The 6096-nt window shown below is 35.6% G+C and overlaps 1 non-coding gene across 1 annotated transcript; it reads right to left on the bottom strand.

Annotated features, from left to right (window-relative positions):
- Positions 1–4766: 4766 nt before the first annotated feature.
- LOC130937530 (small nucleolar RNA R71) lies at positions 4767–4874 on the bottom strand. Its single transcript, XR_009068745.1, has one exon. It is a non-coding gene; the product is annotated as a small nucleolar RNA R71 (small nucleolar RNA).
- Between the last annotated feature and the right edge of the window lie 1222 nt (positions 4875–6096).

The following is a 6096-nucleotide window of genomic DNA, read 5'->3' as shown; positions in this document are numbered from 1 at the left end:
GGCACCATGGATGATTGAATACATTCAATTGTTCACTTGGTAACACCTTACAAGGAAAAACAAGACGGTGACGATGGACACGAGACTGACTTTACTCCCAATCCCAATGAAAGAGAATGTCAAGATCAAACCCCTTGGGTTTGGTCATCGAGAAGGTCAAAACACCGGAGGTCAGTACTTTGTTGGCTTAGGGGAGGATTATGTCCATGCTATATAAGAAATGTGCCATCGTGAGCAAGAGTTAGAACACCATCTTGTAGAACGATAGTAATCAAGACAATCTTGATCTTGAAGTCGTATGACAAGAGACTGGCATGATAGTTGCGACAAAAAGACCCCAAACCAAGGACATAGGCGACATCAGGAGGATGATCGTCATCAGTCTCACTCTCCTTAGAGAAATATAAGGGATTCTCCCCAACGTGAGGGAGGACATTGTGTTCCAGGAAGAAGGTCATGAACAAAATCTCGACCAGCCAGTCTAAAAGGAGAAGAACTCCGCAAAGGAGTAAAAGTCTTAAAAGGCATAGCGATACTCTAGAACATGTTATCATGGGACAGACTTCATTTTCTTCTCACGTCCTATAAGTCTGATTGCCAAAAAGCTTTGACAAACCAACAAATTTGAAGTATGAAAGAATATCAGATCCTTAAGAGTACATAGATACATTTTAAGCAAGAATGATCGAATCTAGAAGGAGTATGAGATGTTATCTGATGTAAAGCTTTTTCGGTAACATTGTCGGGACCAATAATGACTTGGTTTAATTTCATACCGTTTGAATTCATTTTTCTTTTACCGATATCAAGTTAAAAATTCCTGCACATTTCACCACTAGAAGAACTCAAGACAAGCATCCAATTTTGTTGCTTCATGTAGAACAAAAAGTTGGTGAGAGTATCCAAGATTACTTGGATTGTTTTAACAAAGCATTGTACACACAAACACCGAAAGTCGTGTTCTTGTGTCTTATTGTAGGATTGTTGGAAGGTGATTGTTGATGAGCGGATAATTTATACGCTTTTTGGCATTATTTTTTTGGTAGTTTTTAGTAGGATCTAGCTACTTTTAGGGATGTTTTTATTAGTTTTTATGCAAAATTCACATTTTTAGACTTTACTATGAATTTGTGTGTTTTTTTGTGATTTCAGGTATTTTCGGGCTGAAATTGAGGGACCTAAGCAAAAAATCTGATAGGAGGCTGAAAAAGGACTACAGATGTTGTTGGATTCTGACCTCCTTGCACTCGAAATGGATTTTCTATAGCTATAAAACTCCAAATGGCGCGCTCTTAATTGCGTTGGAAAGTAGAAATCCAGGGATTTCCAGTAATATATAATAGTTTATACTTTATTCGAGTTTATATGATGCAAACTGGCGTTCAACGCCAGTTCCATGCTGCATTCTGGAGTAAAACGCCAGAAACACATCACAATCCAAAGTTAAACGCCAAAAATATGTTACAACTTGGCGTTTAACTCCAAGAGAAGCCTCTGCACGTGTAAAGCTCAAGCTCAACCCAAGCACACACAAAGTGGGCCCCGAAAGTGGATTTCTACATCAATTATTTATCTCTGTAACCCTAGTAGCTAGTTTAGTATAAATAGAACTTTTTACTATTGTACTAGGGATCTTTGATAAGTTTTATGGTATCTTAGACTTTTGTGGAGGCTGACCATTCGGCCATGCCTGAACCATTATCACTTATGTATTTTCAACGGTGGAGTTTCTACACACCATAGATTAAGGTGTGGAGCTCTGCTGTTCCTCGAGTATTAATGCAAAGTACTATTGTTCTTCTATTCAATTCACGCTTATTCTTATTCTAAGATATCCATTCGCACCCAAGAACCTGATGAATGTGATGATTATGTGACGCTCATCACCATTCTCACTTATGAACGTGTACCTGACAACCACTTTCGTTCTACATGCAAATAAGCTCGAATGAATATCTCTTGAATTCCTTAATGAGAATCTTCGTGGTATAAGCTAGAATCAATTGGCAGCATTCTTGAGAATCCGGAAAGTCTAAACCTTGTCTGTGGTATTTCGAGTAGGATTCAGGGATTGAATGACTGTGACGAGCTTCAAACTCGCGACTGTAGGGCATGGTGACAACACAAAAGGATAGTAAATCCTATTCTTACATGATCGAGAACCGACAGATGATTAGCCGTGCGGTGACAGCGCACCTGGACCATTTTCACTGAGAGGATGGACGGTAGCCTTTGACAACAGTGATCCCCCAACATATAGCTTACCATGAAAAGGAGTAAGAATGATTGGATGAAAGCAGTAGGAAAGCAGAGATTCAGAAGGAACACAGTATCTTCATGCGCTTATCTGAAATTCCCACCAATGAATTACATAAGTATCTCTATCTTTATTTTATGCTTTATTTATCTTTATATTCAAAAACCATTATAACCATTAGAATCCACCTGACTGAGATTTACAAGATGACCATAGCTTGCTTCATACCAACAATCTCCGTGGGATCGACCCTTACTCACGTAAGGTTTATTACTTGGACGACCTAGTGCACTTCCTGGTTAGTTGTGCGAAGTTGTGAAGAATGTGTGTGAACCATAGTATTGTGTACCAAGTTTTTGGAGCCATTGCTTGGAATTGTTCGAGTTGTGAAAAGTATGAGTCACAATTTTGCCTATCGAGTTTTTGGCGGCATTGCTGGGCATTGTTTGAGTTTGGACAACTGACGGTTCATCTTGTTGCTCAGATTAGGTAATTTTCTTTTCAAAAAGTTTTCAAAAATCTTTCAAAAATTTTTTATTTGTTTTCGTTTTTCCAAAATAAAATTTTCAAAAAATCCAAAAAAATTAATAAAATCAAAAAAATAAAAAAAAATTGTGTTTCTTGTTTGAGTCTTGAGTCAATTTTTAAGTTTGGTGTCAATTGCATGTTTTTAAAATTTATGCTTTTTTTTTTGAAAAATTCATGCATTGCATTCTTCATGATCTTCAAGTTGTTCTTCGTAAGTCTCCTTGTTTGATCTTCATATTTTCTTGTTTTGTGTCTTTTGTTGTTTTTCATATGCATTTTTTAATTCATAGTGTCTAAACATGAAAATTTTCTAAGTTTGGTGTCTTGCATGTTTTTCTTTTCTTGAAAATTTTTCCAAAATAAGTTCTTGATGTTCATTATGATCTTCATAATGTTCTTGGTGTTCATCTTGACATTCATAGTGTTCTTGCATGCATCATTGGTTTTGATCCAAAATTTTCATGTTTTAGGTCATATTTGTGTTTTTCTCTCTCCTCATTAAAAATTCAAAAATAAAAAAATATATTTCCCTTATTTCTCTCATAAATTTCGAAATCTTTGGGTTGACTTAGTCAAAAAATTTTAAAATAAGTTATTTCTTGTTAGTCAAGTCAAGATTTCAATTTTAAAAATCCTATCTTTTCAAAATCTTTTTTTTTCAAAAATCAAATCTTTTTTATTTTTCTTCTTATTTTTCAAAAATTTTAAAATTGATTTTCAAAATCTTTTTCTTAATTTTATTTCATAATTTTCGAAAACTTTACTAACAATTAATGTGATTGATTCAAAAATTTGAAGTTTGTTACTTTCTTGTTAAGAAAGGTTCAATCTTTAAATCCTAGAATCATATCTTTTAGTTTCTTGTTAGTCAAGTAATCAATTTTAATTTTAAAAATAAAATCTTTTTCAACCATATCTTTTCAATCATATCTTTTCAAATCATATCTTTTTCAAAATCAATTTCAAAATCTTTTCTAACTCCTTATCTTTTCAAAATTGATTTTCAAATCTTTTTCAACTAACTAATTGACTTTTTGTTTGTTTTACTATTTCCTATCTTTTTCAAAACCACCTAACTACTTTCCTCTCTTTAATTTTCGAAAATCACCTCCCTCTTTTCCAAAAATCTTTTTATTTAACTAATTGTTTTAAATTTTAATTTTATTCCTTTTTATAAATTTGAATTTTAACTTTAATTTAAAATAAAAACAAAAATATCTTTCTTTTATTTTAGTTAATTTTTGAAAACTCCTCTCTCATCTTCTTCTATTTATTTATTTATCTACTAACACTACTTTTCTACTCAAAATTCGAACCATCTTCTCCCCTTTACCTGTGTTTAGATTTTCTTCTTATTTTCTTCTACTCACATAAAGAAATCTCTCTACTGTGGTAAAGAGGATCCCTATTATTATTTTCTGTTCCCTTCTTTTTCATATGAGCAGGAGCATGGACAAGAACATTCTTGTTGAAGCAGATCCTGAACCTGAAAGGACTCTGAAGAAGAAACTAAGAGAAGCTAAAATACAACAATCCAAAGAAAATCTTACAGAAATTTTCGAAAAAGAAGAGGAGATGGCAGCCGAAAATAATAACAACAACAATAATGCAAGGAGGATGCTTGGTGATTATACTACACCTACTTCCAATTTTTATCGAAAAAGCATCTTAATCCCTGCCATTGGAGCAAACAATTTTGAGTTGAAGCCTCAACTAGTTGCTCTAATGCAACAGAACTGCAAGTTTCATGGACTTCCATCAGAAGATCCCTATCATTTTTTAACTGAGTTCTTGCAGATCTGTGATACTGTTAAGACTAATGGAGTAGATCCTGAAGTCTACAGGCTCATGCTTTTCTCTTTTTACTGTAAGAGACAGAGCTAGAACATGGTTGGACTCACAACCTAAAGATAGCCTGGACTCTTGGGATAAGCTGGTCACGGTCTTCTTGGCCAAGTTCTTTCCTCCTCAAAAGCTAAGCAAGCTTAGAGTGGATGTTCAGACTTTCAGGCAAAAAGATGATGAATCCCTCTATGAAGCTTGGGAAAGATACAAGCAGTTGACCAAAAAGTGTCCTTCTGACATGCTTTCAGAGTGGACCATTTTGGATATATTCTATGATGGTCTATCTGAGTTCTCTAAGATGTCACTGGACCATTCTGTAGGTGGATCCATTCAGCTAAAGAAAATGCCTGCAGAAGCTCAAGAACTCATTGACATGGTTGCAAATAACCAATTCATGTACACTTCTGAGAGGAATCCTGTGAGTAATGGGACGCCTCAGAGGAAGGGAGTTCTTGAAATTGATGCTCTGAATGCCATACCGGCCTAGAACAAAATATTGACCCAACAAGTCAATATGATATCTCAGAGTCTGAATGGATTGCAAAATGCATCCAACAGTACTAAAGAAGCATCTTCTGAAGAAGAAGCTTATGATCCTGAGAACCCTGCAATGGCAGAGGTGAATTACATAGGTGAAGCCTATGGAAACACCTATAATCCCTCATGGAGAAATCATCCAAATTTCTCATGGAAGGATCAACAAAAGCCTCAACAATGCTTTAATAATGGTGGAAGAAACAGGTTTAGCAATAGCAAGCCTTTTCCATCATCTTCTCAGCAACAGACAGAGAATTCTGAGCAGAGCCCCTCTAGCTTAGCAAACATAGTCTCTGATCTATCTAAGGCCACTTTAAGTTTCGTGAATGAAACAAGGTCCTCCATTAGAAATTTGGAGGCACAAGTGGGTCAGTTGAGTAAAAAAATCACTGAAACTCCTCCTAGTACTCTCCCAAGCAATACAGAAGAGAATCTAAAAAGAGAGTGCAAGGCCATTAATATAATCAAAATGGCCGAATCTAAATAGGAAGGGGAGGACATGAATCCCAATGAGGAAGACCTCATGGGACGTCCTCCAGACAGAAAGGAGATCCCTATTGAGGACCTAAAGGAATCTGAGGCTCATATAGAGACCATAGAGATTCCATTAAACTTCCTTCTGCCATTCATGAGCTCTGAGAACTATTCTTCCTCTGAAGAGGATAAAAATGTAACTGAAGAGCAAGTTGCTCAATATCTAGGAGCCATGATGAAGCTGAATGCCAAGTTGTTTGGTAATGAGACTTGGGAAGATAAACCTCCCTTGCTCATTAGTGAACTAAATACATTGGTTCAGAAAACTTTACCTCAAAAGAAACAAGATCCTGGTAAATTCTTAATACCCTGTACCATAGGCACCATGACCTTTGAGAAGGCTCTGTGTGACCTGGGGTCAGGTATAAATCTTATGCCACTCTCTGTAATAGAAA

The sequence above is a fragment of the Arachis stenosperma genome, chromosome 6, assembly GCF_014773155.1.
Source record: "Arachis stenosperma cultivar V10309 chromosome 6, arast.V10309.gnm1.PFL2, whole genome shotgun sequence".
NCBI classification, from domain to species: Eukaryota; Viridiplantae; Streptophyta; class Magnoliopsida; order Fabales; family Fabaceae; genus Arachis; species Arachis stenosperma.
This window is presented reverse-complemented; position numbering and strand designations above follow the sequence as displayed.